The sequence below is a fragment of the Stylophora pistillata genome, chromosome 14, assembly GCF_964205215.1.
Source record: "Stylophora pistillata chromosome 14, jaStyPist1.2, whole genome shotgun sequence".
Classification (NCBI taxonomy): domain Eukaryota; kingdom Metazoa; phylum Cnidaria; class Anthozoa; order Scleractinia; family Pocilloporidae; genus Stylophora; species Stylophora pistillata.
Window position 1 is genome coordinate 9,663,573 of NC_142532.1, and position 19,030 is coordinate 9,682,602.

The 19,030-nt window shown below is 39.7% G+C and overlaps 2 long non-coding RNA genes and 2 pseudogenes across 2 annotated transcripts; 2 read left to right on the forward strand and 2 right to left on the reverse strand.

The window, feature by feature from the left end:
- On the reverse strand, positions 1–1,260 carry LOC148716439 (uncharacterized; annotated as a pseudogene).
- Positions 88–1,622, forward strand: LOC148716440 (uncharacterized). Its single transcript, XR_015995665.1, has 2 exons — positions 88–181; positions 921–1,622. It is a non-coding gene; the product is annotated as an uncharacterized LOC148716440 (long non-coding RNA).
- Positions 1,623–3,578: 1,956 nt separating this feature from the next.
- Positions 3,579–7,696, reverse strand: LOC148716441 (uncharacterized). Its single transcript, XR_015995579.1, has 2 exons — positions 7,598–7,696; positions 3,579–6,985 (listed from the first exon to the last, which is right to left on the reverse strand). It is a non-coding gene; the product is annotated as an uncharacterized LOC148716441 (long non-coding RNA).
- A 3,812-nt stretch (positions 7,697–11,508) lies between these two features.
- Positions 11,509–13,337, forward strand: LOC148716442 (uncharacterized; annotated as a pseudogene).
- Positions 13,338–19,030: the final 5,693 nt, after the last annotated feature.

The window sequence follows — 19,030 nt, forward strand, 5'->3', positions numbered from 1 at the left end:
GCGATTTTAGATCTCTATTACAAGTTTTTAGTACGTTTGCTGGAAACTCTAATTACTACCTTTTTTAATATTTTTAATTTGCCCAACAGCTGTATTTGTCGACACGAAGCGTTTGCAATCGTGGGATGTGGTTAAGTTTTACTTCTTTCGACACTGGAACAACAGTAAACTTCTCAGATAGGTATTGCTTATCAATGAAATCTACCATATTGCTGAAACTAGCAAAATTGTTTATTGATTAACCCCTGTGCAACCATCCCCTTCCCTTATTCCAGACTATCCCTTCCATGTTACAAGCTAATGACAACCTTTTGGTTATTCCTCGTGAGTTATGAATTGGGCATTGACAGCTGATCTCATCTTTTCAACTTTTTCCTGAATATTTTTTATAAACAGGTATGACTTGAAATACTTGTGATCCTTTGCCTTTGGCATTTCTAACTTGGGAGATCTGTTGCTACCATTATCATCATTTTCATCATCATCATCATCATCGTCATCGTCATCATCATCATCATCGTCATCATCATCATCATCATCATCATCATCATCATCATCATCATGGACCAGCACTCAAGGTCTTAAAACAAGTGAGAAGAATACGCTACCTTTCTATACCAAGAAATGGTTAGATACTCTAGTCTTCTCGGATAGGGACGAATAAATGTAGGTCCCGTCTCCTGCAGGGTTAGGGGTAGGAGACGTAAATTTCCCACGCACGAGATTACTGTGTGATGGATGTCCTCCCCTGGGGTGGTTGCTGGGTGGGAATTGGCTCTGAAAAGCCGCCGTAGGGAGTGGTCAATTAACATATGTATGTATGTATGTATGTATGTAGGTATGTATGTATGTATCATGTACTTCTACTCCACCATCATCTCCATCAATACCTGACAATAATCCTTTATTCCATGCCTCAGAGAGCTTCTGAATATCAGAAATCAGGTTGGGGAGACATATGATGCATCCGAGGCTGTTGCCACCCTCATCAGACATGCACAGAGTATGAAAGGTGTCGCCACAGGACAGTCGGTGGATAGATGCGTGAGATGGATTATGACATGCCTCTGCGTCACAATCTACTGAAGGTTGTGGTCTGGAGGAAGGCCATCTGTATCCCAAAGATAACGACTTGGTACTGAATTCCTTCCAAAAACTTGCTAGGTATTATGGTGCTTTGCCATTAGGCCGTCCAACTCTGTTCAGTGGCCTTGGTAACATGTAAGATTTGCCTAGATTCAGCACTACTCTCTCAAACATGGCCAGGACTCCCTCAGATGCCAAACCTGTTGATTACACAGGTCAAGTGCAAAAGTTATTTACCTGTTTTTTGATAGAAGCTAGAATACACAACACTCTACTTTATATTGACAGCAACATAATCTGATGATAAATATAAGTGTATTTCCAAAGCTGCTGTGCACATACTTGTATCTTTGCCTTCCTTTTAACTCATGAATTGCGCGCATGCGCAAGAGCGAGTCGTAGGTATGATGTGATGAATGGCGCTCGCTCGCTCGCTCACTCGGTTGGTCGATTCCTGTAAAATTTTTTCTATTTTAGGCTTTTGAATGCATTTGACAGTTTTTGGCAAGTAATAAACAAACGAGCTGGCGACCTTTGTTATGGCGTCAGTACTTCTATTTTAAATGTATGTATCCAGGAAAATGATTATTGTGTCCAAAAAAGAAAACAAAGATAGGAAGTTAAGCAAAACGCAAAATTTATCCGAGGACGACGGGTTTGAACCGCCTACATCGCCACCCTGGGATTGACATCTACGGCACTGCTTTTTACCGTAAGGCCACCGAAGCACATTGAAAACTTGATATGAAACCTTATCTAACTATGAATTTTACATTTAAAACGCTGATCTTTTGGTAATTTCAACCGCGGGCTCAAACGACTCAAGTCGCTGCTCGCCGATAGTCCGATATTGAAATGTCGTTCACAGCCAACTGCTTGTAAAGTGACTTGTTTGAGGCTTGTTTGGTATTCTTGGAGCTGTATCGACGTTGGAAAGTGGTTCACAAGTGGGAACTGCATCGAAAGAAGCTCAAGCATAAGTTCAATCAATCGATATGCTGTTTCTTGAATAGTGTAACTCGCACTGCGTATGCATATGTTGTTAGTGCACTGTTAAGTTTGTATGTTTTCAGATACCTTGAATTAAGGATTTTTTCTTAAAAATGCGTCGTGGAGTGAGGAACAGGAAGTTCGAAAGATGAGGATTGATATCACTCAAAATGAGTTTAATTATCAGTTCTCAAAACAAGGAATATGCACTGACAGTGAGTGACAAATACTGCCTAAAACTGATAGCAGAGTCCGTACCTTAGGGCCTGTTTACATGAGTGAGGGTGCCCCTACATAGTAGGGTTACCCTAGCAAGTAGGGTGACCCTTCTCTATTGTAATTATACTGCGTGTTTACATGTGAGGTAGGATGACCCTAGGGGTAGGGTGACCCTACTGTGTAGGGACGAGTTTTGCCGCCATTAGCCCATGTAAACGCAAAACCTAGGGCTATCCCTAGGGGTAGAGCTATGTCCAGTCATACCGCTGACGCACAGCGCAGGCATCTCAGCGAAACAAAATGGCGGACAGTGGAACAGCATCCACAGCTAGTATTAGCTACAAACCAGGTGAATATTTTCGCCGTTACCAGCTTACAAAACTCGTTCCTGACTCGGAAGATAATAGAGAAGACGTTGATAGTCTTTTGGGAACCGAGAATTCTGCGGAGAACGTCGAAAATGTCCAGCAACTATCCAAAAAGAATCGAATTAACCGCCAAAACTTTATCTCCCGCCATCATTTTGGTTGTTTTCCTTGCTGGGTGACCTGGCTATAGTGTCAGCCCTCGCCCCTAGGGTTTCAAATTACCATGTAAACGCTCGTTATCTTCAACCCTACCAAGTAGGGTAACCCTATCCCCTAGGGGCACCCTCTTCCCATGTAAACAGGGCCTTAAGGTGACTGAAGTTTCGCATAGTAAGACCTAATTTTTTCAAAATGAGTAAGAAAAGATCTCAAAAGAGAGCACTTACTCCTCAAAGATTGTTCAATAATACATCATCCCCATGTCCTTAAGACAAGGATCTTAACCCCAGGAAGTGGTTCTTTCTATCAATATTTTGTGCATGTAACACAGGTTAGCCAGGTCATACTACAAACTCAACAACAACTTTTAATCTGACATGATAAACCCAAATTGTGCTTTCTTTAAAATGTTTTGCATTATTTTGAACTTAGGATACATGCACAGCAGCAAGTTTTATTTTGAAGCAAGACTTAAGTTACACCTCACTTCATTTGATGTATATCAAATGTACAGCAAAAAGACATGGCTTTATACTTAACACCAATTCTTCAAGAAATGGCACAGCTACATGTCAACTTCATATGCTGAATTTTTAACTATTCAATAAAATCTTCATGCAGATTTACCAATACTAAAATAAACAGTATATAGTGGCTTCATGACAAACACAAATTCCTCAAGGAATAGGTATAGTAGCCTTTCCTTTGAATCATCCTTGCTGGTGTATGACTATAATTACTTCTGTCAACAAGTGGTTTACATTTAGTTTGAGATGCTTTACTCTGGTTCAGTAGTTTTTCGTATAATAATCACATGATTGTAAGTAAAAATTACAAATGGTAGCAGTTTACACTCCATGCTTATTGTTCTGGAAGTTATGAATTTATGATTTGTTTTGAAAACCACTTTGATTGTCATTTGAAATTAAAAATTTTTGTGAATTGCATGCAACAAGGATATTCCTACTGCTTTATATTTAGGGTAAACTAGGAACACTCAAAACTGTGGTCTTGTTTCGTGAATCACAGATATTGAGTGTGTTGAAAGGAAAATTAAGGTAAAAAAGTTTTTCAAATTATATTTAGTTGTAGTATATTTTCAGAGCTGAGCGAAGAGTTTCCAGCAATCTGATTGGTCGAGCGGTTCCTTATATTACGCTATATAAACCGCTCCACGCGGCTTATATAAAATGTTAAAATAAAATGTTAATAAATGTTACTAAAATGTTATGATTTTAGAAATTTCTCTGTTGCTCAGCTCTGAAATTATACTAAAACAATTATTCGCCTCAGGTTCGGTGAATATTGTCGAATAATCCTCTAGACTTCGTCTCGGGGATTATTGGACGATATTCACCTCGCCTTCGGCGAATAATTGTTAAATATTTCCTCGGGAATTTGACAAGCACAATTCCACAGATATTTCTGAAATTTTGGCAAGTATTTATCATAAATCTAGTTGGAAGAAGAATCTTTCTACATAGAATGAATACTTGCTAAAAGCAAGGATTTGAGATATTTATTCAATAGTGGAAATACCCTTAAAATGAGAATTCAAAGTCATAATTCTTAAAACAAGGAATGTAAATATTATTTTTAATGGTGGTATTCTTTATAAACTGAGGAACTTGCATTGGAGAGTATAATTTCTTAAAAGCAGAAATCTTGATCTTTACTTTTCAAGGAATTGACTCTCAAATTAAGGGAAAATCCTTGTTTTGAGTATCCACTGACTTACAATAAGAATTCCGAGAAACATAAACTTTAGAGTGGTGTGAACATCCTTGTACTTGTTTTCATCCTCGTGCTAATAATTATCTCGGAAGTACGAAACAGGCTTCAAGCGTGGTATTCAGTTGCAACACAAGCATAGGCAAAAACATAAGCTAATGCGCTGGTGGGCACAGCTGCAACATAAACATGAGCACAAGCGCTTAGTCGATGTTATGTTAAATAGGGACATGGTTGGTATAAGCAGTATAGTGCTTGCTGATTGCCTGAAAGTCTTTCGCTTATGTTAATCCTTACGCTTATGCTAACCAAGTCTTAACTAGACAGTATAAGCATAAACAAAAGGAACCGTTTTGATAATCTTATGCATATAGGCTTATCCTTAGGTCCGTGCGTTCCATCCAGCGCATAAGCTTTTACATGCCTATCTCTATGCTTGCATTGCAAGTAAATACTGAGCTCAACATTGGAACAATGGTTTTATGATAAACTAAACAGCACTCTTTTGAACTTTCATTCAACAAACCTTTACAGTAAAATCTGGAACAGTGATTGTCTTGCACTAAATCCTAATCAGGCCATATTTTCTGTCTTTGAGGCCTAATGTAGTTTCACATGATATTCCTCATAATGCTCATTTACCAGTCTAACGATTCATACCCTAGTATGGAAATCAAACACCCATTTCTATTGACGACACAAATTACATTGGCTTATCCAATTCACGAGTTGGCTCACAGAACCTTTGATTGATAAATGTAAGCAGGCGAATTAAGGGGATCAATTAAAACTCTCAGAAGCCCTTTAGATCTTCTACTGATACAAACTTGAAAGTACAAGGAAGTCTTGGTCACTATATCCTCTTAGATATTGTGGGACATAGGTCTTTTCGAATTCATCTTCCTCAAAATTAGATCTTGCAATGTGCAGCCTTGCAGTTTCTTGGATTTTATCTCCCTTGTCTGTTTTTCGTATTCTTGATCGTAAAGTGGAGTGGAAGATCTCAACCTTCTTCTCATTCAAAAGAGAACAAAGAGCAGACTTGGCAGCATGATAAGCAGGGAAGTTTTCCCGTTGGTATTGTTCATTGCTGATCCATGAAAGCGATGCCTTATTGTAGTGGTGTCTGTCCATTGCTACAAACATGATGGCTAGACGCTTCATAGAGGAAGCAAGCTGTGGAAATTGCTCACTTCTCACAATTACAGGATAATGCAGAAAACACAGAGGGTTGAGCTCTTCAAAAAGATGTAAGAGACAACTGTATTCGGTGTCTTTTCATTGTCCAAATGTTTGAATAACTTGTGTGCGGATTCTCAGTTAACCACAAAATGCTAGCACAATGCACAGTGCCACTTTGTCTAGCGTGGGCTTTTCAGGTAATCTAATCCTCTGACTAAACACTGATGCATAGATCTCTTTGAAAGCGGGATAGTACTGCTTTACTGCATCTTCTGAATGGTTCAAATACACATGAAACTGACCCAACTCAGGGATTACGGAAATAACTTCTTGATCTATATTAGCATGGCAAACAATCTTTTTTTGTTCATGTTGGCCAGCCACGCACAGTGGAAACCACATGTGATTTAAGGAATTCTTTGAATTCTGGTATTACATCAAAAATGTACTGGTGGCAAGCCTGGTAGTCATTCTTACTGTCCAGTGTCTGTTCAATCTCATCAATTGGTAATGTTGATTTCAAGGTTTGACATTCCTCGTGATTTTCTCTTGAATAAATCCTGCAATAACCAATAAATTATTATTAAAGAGATAGCAGTGTTAGAAACTTAAATGATTAAAAACAAGCCTGTGTATGTTGTAGGAGAGACTCTTTTTAACTAAATGCACAAGCAGATATTTAGCAGACAAACTGACTTAATAAGACACTGCGTATTCAATGAAGTCCACAAATCATTGCACTTTCCATACTTCTTCCAAGACTGGACTGCATTAAGCAAGAATGCCACAAATTTTACACCAGTTTGCATTGTAGATGTTGGTGATCTCTTCTTTTTTCCTTCTTCATGATCATAAATGATTGTTCAAGGTTTCTTTAGTGTATCTGCAGTAATATACATGTATACTGATGTGCTGAAATATACACTCATTCATCAAAGTGCACTTGTGCTATAGGCAACAGTTTGGATTGTTAGTGAAATAGTTAGACGTTGTCTGTCTTGCCTTAGCTCTTTAAAAGATTGCTACATCACAGAGAGATCAATTTCCTTGTATGGTTTGGCCAAGCTCTCAAGGAAGAAATTTTTTACTAAATTTAGGCCAAAATCTTCTAATTTCTGTTATGACAGCTCTGGTGGATATCCCTCCTGCACAGCTGGGGTGGACTTCCAGGAGATGGAACCCTTACACATCTGTGAAAGCTGGCTGTGTCAACCGGTCGAGGAACTGCATCCACAGATTACTGTATATCCCTGAGAAGAGTTGTCATATGGAAAGCATTAGTAAGTATTTGCTCTGTTGGTTTTTTAACTGTGTTGATGTTGTGGAAATCAACCATGCATAGTATTTGAAAGGATTTCTGCTAAGCCAAAGCAGAAAATATAATTATTCAACGGATGGAGTTTTCTGTTGGAAAATCCAGGTATAAAACAATATATGAAATTGACACGTATTTTCACAAATTTTAATTACTCTTTTAATTGCTTTGCAACCCATGTCTTCTGCCCTCTCCGGTTGACTAGATGCAATACTGTGTCTCTTCTGGGTGTTAGTTTTCCCATCCCTTGCAAATCCTAACACTTTTCTAAGAGCCATTCCACTAGATTGGAGGCCGTGCAACTCTAAGATGATCGAACTTTCATCCAGGAATTCACCATGTCTCTGTTTTCTGATTGTCGGACCAAATTGGTTTTACACATTTGATCACTTAGAAATGCACATTAATTGTTGAACAGAGATGCATAAATAGTTCATCCAAAAGCAGTTCTAGGCAAGGAAGTGAAAGGAAGCACAGTGGAGTTGGAGGGCTGCATTAGAATTTGATTTCATATATAAGTACCAGTGTGGCCTATTACTAAAAATACCTGTAATGTAATAGCTGCCATATAACAGCTGTTGCCCTTTTCTCCTGCAGGTCTGCTCTTTTTTCCCCATGACGTTCAGAGAGAATACTGTCAAGGATGATCTTATACAGTTTTGGGGAATTTGATTCTATGAATTCTTTAAAAACTGGCTGGCTTACAAGTCTCTGCCGATTTAAGCATTTTTCCATTTTCTTGCTCAGAGCTTGTAGGAAGTCTTTGAATGTTGGTTCTGTTAAAGATATAAATACAATTTAGGTCCAATCAAAATTGTTATACAGCAACACTGTACTGTACCTGTACACACAAGTGTTATTTCAGGAGTTGATTGTTTCAACAAAATGCTAAAACTATTGAATTTGATATTTGCCATGGATATCAACTTTTATGGACATGGCAAGGAAATTAATTTTTGTAATTTAGACTATTGCTATTATGCACCGCCAAGTCTGTCTGTGAGAGATTTACGCGGTTCAGAGGACCCAAAGTCCCCCATCTGAATATAAGAAGTATTCATCCCAAACTGGACTCGTTGAAACTTTGGCTACTCAATCGGCCCTTCGATGTTTTTACAGTGTCGGAGACATGGCTGAAGCCATCGATTACAGATAACAAAATTCAGATTCCTGGTTATTCTTGCGTAAGATCTGACCGACTTCACAAAACAGGCGGTGGTACTATGGCCTATTTTCCAGATGGTATTACTTATCCAATCAGACCCGATGTTGGCGCTTCTCTACCTGAATCTTGTGCCATCGAAATCTCTTGGCCTAAATGCAAGAAACTGATTATCTGGATAATCTACAGAGCACCTGATTTGAACGTGGAAACTTTTTTTCAAGATTTAAATACATCTATGTCTTCTGTGCCTGAGAAGACCGAGCTTGTTTTCTCGGGAATTTCAACATAAATTTTTTATGCTCTGAGATGAATAATGATAAAGCTAAGAAGCGCAAACTTCTCCAGGTGACAAATATTTATCGCCTAGACCAACTAATTAGTAAACCAACACGAATAACGGAAAGATCATCACCATTGATTGACTTATTGTTTACTAATACGTCTCATCGTGTTGGTGACCGAGGCGTTATTCCATTACCTTTAAGCGACCAATTTTTGATCTTCTGTGTTATCAAATCAGGTGTTCCCAAGGCTCCAGCTAGGGAGAACCATTGAACATCGGTCAAACAAGCATTATTCAAAGAAGGAATTTCTGAATGACTTGAGAGATATTGACTGGGACCAAGCACTAAACAAGGATGACATTGACTCCGCGGTCGATGATTGGAACAAACTTTTTACTCAGGTTGCTGATAGTCATGCTCCGATCAGAAAATCAAGAATTAAAGGAGTCCATTCTCCTTTGATGAATGCAAGGCTATCTAAAGCTATGCACAAACGAGATCATTACCATCGTAAAGCCCTGAAATCAAAATCTGGCCATCATTGATCACGCTATAAGGAACTTAGGAATTACATAAATAAGGAGATAAAGAGATGTAAATCGGAATACTATTCTAAGCTTATTACCGAAAACAAGACTAATCCAAGAGCGTTATGGAAAACTCTTAACGACAGAACGTCTCGCAAAGAAAGAACTCCCATCTCCTGCATTGAAGCCGACGGTGTTCAATACTGTAGCAATAAATCTATAGCCAAGATTCTCAGTGACCATTTTTCAACCATTGGAATAAACTAGCGCAGAAGCTCAAGTCTTACAGGTCCTACATCTTCTCGACACCTATGGTAAACTCAAGTCTAACCTATGAATTTACTTTCGAGCCAATTATGGAAGACTTCGTCATTCGTGAGGTACAACAGTTCAAAACCAATAAAGCAATCGGCCTCGATAACATCAGTGTGCGTCTGCTGAAAGATTCAGCCACAGTTATCACTGCCAGCCTAACTAGATTATTCAGTCTTTCCAGTGAAACTCGTGTCTTTCCTTTCCTTTGGAAATTTGGAAAAGTTACAGCAATATTCAAGAAAGGTGATCGCTGCGATGCTACAATTACAAACCCATTACTGTACTGCCAACGATAAGTAAAATCCTAGAAAAAGCCGTGCACATCCAACTGTATGCTTATCTTAAGAATAATGAGATCATTACATCCAAACAATTTGGTTTCAGACCGAAGTTATTAACCGGGACAGCTTTGGCTCATTTCAAAGACAATATTCTTGAGAATATGGACGCTGGTTCCTTTGCAGGAGCTGTTTTTTTAGACCTATCCAAGGCCTTTGATACAGTGGATCATCACTTGCTACTACGAAAGCTGACGAACATCGGTCTTACCAGTTCTACCACCCAGTGGTTTAGATCGTATTTCACTAACGGGTCACAAATCACATCGGTTGGAGATACTCACTCTGCAGTGACCGAAATGCCTATTGGGGTACCCCAAGGCAGTATCCTGCGGTTATGAGACGTATATGAGCACGATCATCTACGGGTTTATGTCGAATTAATTTGATGGCCTGCTCCCAGTTGGCTTGTTAGCTCAATTGGTAGAGCGCTGCACTAGTATCGCAGAGGTCAGTGGTTCGAATCCCGTACAGGCCTGAAATTTTTTTCAGGTCTGATTTTCACTATTGCTCAAATAGTGCTTTACTGCGAAGGATCGTGCTCATATACGTCTCATAACCGCAGTTCACTCATATGTTTCATATGTTTGTTGTTGTTTGATTTATCATCTACGGGTTTATGTCGAATTAATTTGATGGCCTGCTCCCAGTTGGCTTGTTAGCTCAATTGGTAGAGCGCTGCACTAGTATCGCAGAGGTCAGTGGTTCGAATCCCGTACAGGCCTGAAATTTTTTTTTTTTTCAGGTCTGATTTTCACTATTGCTCAAATAGTGCTTTACTGCGAAGGATCGTGCTCATATACGACATTTATTTTACTTATTTATTGCTATTATTATTACTATTATTTTATCAATTAAGGTAATTAGTTAAATTAATTTAGTTAATTAGTTAATGAGGGCCCCACTGAAAACCGTTATGGTGAGTTGGGCTCCCTCGTTAAATATTATTATTTGTATTATTATGTCGCAGAGAAATCAACTGAATGCTACATTCTAATCAGGCAGCACAGGGCAAAAACCGTAACCTGTGAGCCATGGAGTAAAAAAATAAATGGACATTAACTAATCCTAAAAAGCTTTCCGTTGTGTCTACGGTCCTCCTTCTAACAGGAATTCAAACTGCCACCTTGAAAGTGCGGGCAATATTCAGCGTGCCCGAGAGCACTGCCCTCTGCATCTGTCGCAGTACGTCTGTGCTTCTGCCTCCCACCAGCTCGCGCATCATGACATCCAACTCCCGTGACCACCCCTCCCCCCCGAGGGCATCCATAATGATGTTATATTGCTTCACCTCGTAGCCTGGGAACTGCTGCCTTAGTTCCCAGCGAAGGGGTTCGTACTTCAGTGTCTTCTCTTCATCCTTTCTTGTCCGATTGTTAACCAACGGGCAGCTCATTTCCAGCGTCACAACTCTCTTGCACATATGATTTACAATGCGTGCATCCACCCTATTGCATCTGACCTCTTGTTGATCAGCATATATAGGGACAACCCAATAAGCTTTACAATTCTCTGACTCATACACGGGCTTCGGCTTGTCGGGTGAGTACCAGGGTGGTATCTCGTCTATAAATCCCTCAACAGTTCGTAAAACAGTACCTTCAGTGCTGCGTCGTGTCTAGAGAGGTACTTGCTCTTGGCCAGCGCACTGCATCCTGACAAGATATGTGCCACACTCTCCGGAGCCTTGCCGCATAATCTACACCTCACCTCGCCTTCTCTTCTTCTTCTTCTTCTTCTTCTTCTTCTTCTTCTTCCTATTCTTATTATTATTATTATTATTATTATTATTATTATTATTATTATTATTATTATTATTATTATTATTATATGCCCTCAGCACCCAGCCCTTGATAACAAGTCTACAGGCCATGTCAGATGCAAAGCAATGCTGGTTCGCAGATGATGCTTGTGGAGCTGGCACAATCTCAGAAATCAAGCAATGGTGGGCTGGTCTTAATACATTCGGTCCAGACATTGGCCACTTTCCAAACGGAAAAAAGTGCTGGATTATTGCAAAGCCAGAAAAGGAGGCACTTGTTAGAGAAGCCTTTAAAGATACAGCGATTAACGTGACAGTAGAAGGGCAGAAGCATCTTGGAGCTGTGATAGGCTCAAGAGATTATCTGCAAGACTATGTCAACGAGAAAGTAACTAGCTGGGTCAGTGAAGTTGTTCAGCTGGCTGAATTTGCACAGATTCAACCGCAGGCCAGCTATGCCGCATACACGTTTGGTTAAAAGCATCGTTGGACGTACTTCCCTAAGAACTCTCCCTGATGTCCAAGATGTTCTGGAGCCACTTGAAGAGGCTATTTCCCAGGTCCTTATACCAGCAATCGTAGGGCGCAAGTGTAGCAAACTGGATAGAGACGTTCTAGCACTAGCCGTTCGCCTAGGCGGCCTGAGCTTGAGCAACCCATGTCACGAGGCGGCACGCGAACATGCCTTATCTATTCAGGTGACATCTTCTCTTGTCGAACATATCATGGCTCAAACTCATCAACTACCCGACGAGTCCCTCATCGAGTCGGGGGTCAGGCTGTCAAACATGGAAAAGCTGAAGGACTTTCAGAGATTGCAGATAATCTAAAACAAATTGTTTCACGGAAGATCAAGCGAGCTCTAGAGCTAGCGCAAGAAAAAGGCTCCTCTGTATGGCTCACAGTTCTTCCCCTTCAAGAACATGGTTTCAACCTCAGCAAGAGAGAGTTTCGCGATGCTGTTAAATTACGCTATGATTGGCCGTTCGATGACATTCCATCAGTGTGTGCCTGTGGGGAAAACTTCACAGTAGACCACGCAATGATTTGCAAACGAGGGGGCTTTGTTATCCAACGGCATAATGAGTTGAGAGACCTCGAGGCCGACCTTTTAAGTATAGTGTGTACCAATGTCGAGGTCGAGCCAGTGCTCCAAGACATCACTGAAGAACAACTCAGCAGAGGGTCTAATAGAGCACAAGACGCAAGATTGGACGTTCGGGCGCGTGGCTTCTGGGATCCCCAGAGCTCGGCATTCTTCGATGTGAGGGTTTGCCACCCTAATGCCGAGTCTTACAAGGACAGGGAACCGCAGCAGATTTATCACATCCATGAAAACGACAAGAAGCGGCTGTACTCAAGGAGAGTGTTGGATGTTGAGCATGGCTCGTTTACGCCGCTTGTATTTACAACTACGGGAGGGATGGGGATGGAATGCATAAGATACCACAGCCGATTGGCCGAGCTGATAGCCGCCAAGAAAGGGGAACGATACTCGTAAACAATTTCCTGGATCCGAGCAAATACATCCTTTGCCCTCCTTCGGTCAGCCTTAGTTTGCCTTCGAGGATCGCGGGTAAAGCGCCGCGCTGCGTATGACTATAATAATTGTGACGTTGAAATCGCAGCTGCCGAGGGAGCCATTGACATTGTTTAATGAGTTTTAGCAGGCTTGTATATGGGGTTCTAGATTTGCCATTCACCTTTCTCTTTTCTGTATAGTTTTAGATATGCTTTTACTTATCAGATTATTAGACTTTGAATCTGTTCAGATTTGTCTCCATTATTTATAGTTTTCCAGACGCTTTGACAAAAAAAAAAGGAGTAGATGTGAGCCGAAAGTGAGTCATTTTGGATCGTTTTTTACGCTGTTAATATTTTGTATTGTAGAGGATTTTATGATAATGATAATCATAATAATAATAATAAATTATTATTATTATTATTATTATCATTATTATTATTATTATTATAAAGGGATAAGCTGTAGGTGGCTTTTTTACCGTAGTAAACATTCTTTTCTTCAACATTATGCTGTAATACTATGCTATAATACCAAGATCTACATATTTATTATTATTATTATAATGAGATCCCCAGAACTCGGCAGTCTTCGATGTGAGGGTTTGCCACCCTAATGCCGAGTATTACTGGGACCAGGAACCACAGCAGATTTATCGCATCCATGAAAACGACAAGAAGCGGCTGTACTCAAGGAGAGTGTTGGATGTTGAGCATGGCTCGTTCACGCTGCTTGCATTTACAACTACGGGAGGGATGGGGATGGAATGCATAAGATACCACAGCCGATTGGCCGAGCTGATAGCTGCCAAGAAAGGGGAACGATACTCGCAAACAATTTCCTGGACCCGAGCAAAGACATCCTTTGCCCTCCTTCGGCCGGCCTCAGTTTGCCTTCGAGGATCGCGGGTAAAGCGCCGCGCTGCGTATGACTATAGTAATTGTGACGTTGAAATCGTAGCTGTCGAGGGAGCCACTGACATTGTTTAATGCTTTTTAGCAGCCTTGTATATAGGGTTCTAGATTTGCCATTCACCTTTCTCTTTTCTGTATAGTTTTAGACATGCTTTTACTTATCAGATTATTAGACTTTGAATCTGTTCAGATATGATTCCGTTATTTATAGTTTTCTAGACACTTTGACATTCAAAAAAAAAGTAGATGTGAGCCGAAAGTGAGTCATTTTTTATCGTTTTTTACGCTGTTAATATTTTTTATTGTAGAGGATTTTATGGAAATTATTGGTAAATAAAGTACCTGCACTTATTATTATTATTATTATTATTATTATTATTGTTGTTGTTATTTTGAGAATGTATCCAACACCAGACTTACATCTTGGTTGCCTTCTTGATTAGTCTGGAATAATAACATTTTCAGGTATATATGAAAATCAAGCGTAACCAGTGATAATTGATAGCAGTTACTGTAATGTGATTGATGTCTAAGAACTGGTCATGGAAAAGCCAAGACTTATCTGTATGATTCACAAGAAGGAGCCTAAAAGTGTGACTGCCTCAACTCAATTCACTTTATTTTGTAGAAGTTTATTCGAAATGAAAAGCTTGCTGCAGTTCTCTAAACCAGATAGTATATACTGCACAAAACGATGTGAACTAAGTCGCATGTAAGTAAAAAAGTAGTTTCACTTATTACACCAAACACTGTTTACAGTGAAGACTGTACCTCAGAGGTAAATTGTTGACCAGCTTCAAAATCCATCTCTTCTGTTTCTTGACACACCTGTTACAAAAGTGTTACAATAAAGGTGAGAATAGAGGTACATGTAAAGAAAACGGCCTATGGAAAAAGAAAAATTGTTTATGTGTGACTGTGGCAGTTCACATAACACATTAAGTACAATCGTACTCTTGTTTGACGGTGTCTGTCTGACTCTCAGTTATTTTGGCATCACACATCTGCAACGGTATTTATTTTTAGAAACCAGTGAACTGTTGAAATAGTCTTGTTTATCAGAAGTTAACGAAATACAGTTGACGATCGTGGTCCACCTTGGTTTCCATAATTATGAGCTTCCAAAACGGTTGGAAGTTAATACTGTTGCTTAAAAAAACATGAAAAATTTTCATCTATCAACCCTCCCTTTAAAGTACGGTACCAAATGGATATTCTCTGATAATCCATACCTCGTTTAATTCCTCCCCGAGTGGAGGCCAGTTTTTAAAATCTCTTGCGGTCCTCAGCCCTACACAGATTACACCACCGTGTCCCTAGTTTGTAAGTAGAACTTTTCTGTCCAACTTGGTCCAGAATGTTGTAAAAGCGTGCAGGGATATGATGGCTTTGCAAGTCGACGGACACGAGCAGGTTTCGTCGTCATCTCGGCGAATGCGGTCGAAATGCAGTCGAAATGCAGTTGACAGACCAACTCACTGGGTCGAATGCCACCAGCTCTACAAACCTGAGGGGTTGGTGTTCTCAGAACACCACTGCAACCACTATTTAGCCGTCTGGTTTTCGCCTTAGCACGCAACATCTCCTAAAAAACAATCCACTGTTTCAACGGACTCGCAGATCACTAGTAATACCTCACGAAACAACGACAATTTCACATCGTGTGCAACCTCCGTTAAGTTTTGGAAAATTATATAATAGAGACCATGAACATTCCTAGATTTGGGCGAGTTTTAAGGCTAAGTTTGCAGTATCTTTTCTAAGTTTTACACTTTTGTGAAGCAGGTGAGACTCGCGGCGAAAACCATTACAAAGTTACCGGCATTTTTTTGTTTTCGCAAGGTGTACCGCTGACCAGCAAAATACTGTACCGGACCCCGAAAAACGTATTTCCGCGGTGTCCACCAGTATTCGTAAATGGACGAGCGTCTGACATGCGTATGTCAGGCAAGTCAGGGATAGACTGAGGTTTAAATGGTACACCTTCAAATTCTCGACAAGTAACGCACTCTTGGTTGCTTCTTGGGCATGCAACATCCAGTAATTCTCTCGCAGGGTTGTTAGTGTGTCCCTGACTCCATTGGGCTTAACGTTTGCATAACCATCCTTTATCAATAGGCTTACAAAGTCATTCTTGGAAGGCAACAATGTCGGATTCTTGCTCGTGGCTGGGAGGTCTGAATTGTTTAGTCTACCTTTACATCTATAGACACCTCTGCTGTCCTTGTACAATCCAAATTGCTTGACTCTCCGTAATCGTGCCATACGAGAATTCTTAGTCAGGAACTTGATCTTGGCGTCAAAATTACTTGCTTGGACTGTCTTTATCCAGTATGTCTCAGCGTCATTAATCTCGGAGGCGCTTAACTCTTTTGCAGGTTTGCTGGTACTGCCTGAAAGGATTGACTTCATAGGCTCAAATGCGAAGTAATGTTGTCAATGAGCTGTATTTCTTGGGATCAATAACTGCAGTGAAGTTCACTGAGGTTGAACGTTCTTGAGTGTTTATGAGAGAATGAGTCACATGTAGGGGGTATTTGACTAGTTCATTCATACGTTCCTCATCGTTTGTTTTCATTGTTGGTGACTTTGGCCAAGCACTGTCTGGGTTCCTTAGAAATTGTGGTCCTTTCCGCTAGAGTGAGCTCTCTTTAAGGCCTTTTCCAGATAAGCCTTGAGAAGGCAGATCAGCTGGATTTTGGGCACCTGGACAATAATTCCATACCGCTTCAGGGAAGGTTTAGGCAAATTTCGCAAACACGACTTTGAACATGTTTCCATGGTTTCTCCATGGTTGAACATGTTTCCATGGTTTCTCCTGCTTTATCCAACAAAGCACAGTTGTAGAATTCAACCAAAAGGTAGATTTAATTTCATGTGGGAGCGACTTCAACAAGGTGCAGACAAGTCTTGCCGAGATTGTTTCACCTAGTACTTCCAGTCTTGGTACGGTGTGCTGTTTTATGGGTGTCACTCTTGTTTTTGAAGAAAGTAATTTGACTTCAACATGTCCATCTTCGTACTCTGATCGCAAATAGAAAGCAGCAGCATAGGCCCTCTTTGATGCATCACTAAAGGAATGAATTTGAATATCGGTTGATACCATACTTGAATTAAAGTAGCAACGAGGTACACGTACATTGTTTAGTTGTATCAGGCTAGACACAAAGTTCTTCCACAGCCTTTGATGTCTTCCTTGTAGTTCGATATCCCAATCTAACTTTTCCAAACAGAGGGACCGAGACTTGCATTTCCTTGTAATAGTGAACGGACTTAAAAGTCCCAGAGGGTCGGAAACTTTGGCTGATAACTTGAGTAGAGATCTCTTTGTAACTTTTAGTGCGTTTGCATAGTCTATCAGTTCCTTAAAGTCAAATGCTATTTCGTCTGATACAGTCTACATCTACATCTACATTTAAGTCTATCAAAGGGAAGGCCCATGACCAATAGACTATGTAATAATAAAATAGATAACATTAAGAAAAGGGTTAATCTATGTACAATATTTGTAAAAAGATTAATCATTAATTAAGCGATAAATAAATAAATAGATAAAATAAAGTAAAAGAATATTACAATTTAAATATTTCTATTAATACATAGACAGGTAAAAACGAGCGATGTAACATCCCGACGTTTCGTCGACTTCATGACGCCATGATCAAGGGAACAAATGAAAATAAAATTAACAAATGCGAGTTCAAGAGTTACAACTAATTTACAAAGGGGAGGTAGCTACACAAATACATTAGATACAATGTATATATAAAGTTCATCTATTTTGAACTGCGGTTGTAGATACGTATGATGCACGATCCTCACAGTAGAGAGCGCTATTTATGCAATAGCGAAAATCAGACCTGAAAAAAATCAGGCCTGTACGGGATTCGAACCACTGACCTCGGCGATACTAGTGCAGCGCTCTACCAATTGAGCTAACAAGCTCATATATTCATTGTATCTGATTTATCATCACGGGTTTATTACGAATCAAGTTAACGGCCTGCTCCCAGTTGGCTTGTTAGCTCAATTGGTAGAGCGCTGCACTAGTATCGCAGAGGTCAGTGGTTCTAATCCCGTACAGGCCGGATTTTTTTCAGGTCTGATTTTCGCTATTGCATAAATAGCGATATCTACTGCGAAGGATCGAGCATCATACGTATTTAATACCGCAGTTCAAAATATATGAACTTCATATATTCATTGTATCTATATACAATCAGATAAATATGTAAGCTAAAATATGTAAACATTTAAAATATGCATTTAAAATAAGACAAGATTCAATTAAGAAGATATTATTAAATAGTAAAATGATGCAAACATTGTTGTTCCTTAAAAATTTTGGCAAACATGTTCTTTTTAAAACATGCTATAGAATCTAGTTTCCTAATTTCAATAGGTATACTATTCCACAGTCTTGCAGCCGAAACAGCGAAAAAGCGTCCTCCCTCTGATTCTCTTTTTTATTTAGGACAAACAGCATTAATGCTTGAACATCTAGTGTTGCGGGAGTGCCGCTTATTATTCAAAATTAAGTGTTCATTTAGATAATTCGGCAAACGCCCATTAATTCGCTTATACATTATTATGCATTTATCTATCTTGTGTTGCTTATAAAACGGAATCCAACCTAGCTTGTTAAACAAAGCAACTGATGGTGTCGTGCGATCGGCAAAAGAAATAACTCGTGCCGCACTTTTTTGCAATCTTAAGACCCTATAAACCCACTTTTTGTCGCAATTTGCCCAAACCACGTTAGCGTAAGACATAACAGGGCGAATAATGCTATTATAAAACTGAAGTCGCTGTTTAAGAGGTAAACAGGCTCGAATCTTACGCAATATTGCGATTCTAGAGGCCATCTTTTTACATACTTTCTCAATATGTTCATTAAATGACAATTTGCTGTTAGTTTCTACTCCTAATAAGGTAGCACAATCCACATTATTGAGCTGTTTTTCGTTTACAGGAACAGCTATGTCACTTCCATTTATGTCAGCTACACATCTTTTCCCAGTGATCGTGAGTACTTTAGTCTTGTCTTCATTTAATGGGAGCTTATTTGCTGAAGCCCATAATTGAATTTCAGAGACAGACTTATTTAGTGATGAACTTAAGTTGGCTAAGTTTTTCACATCCGCAAAAGCGTT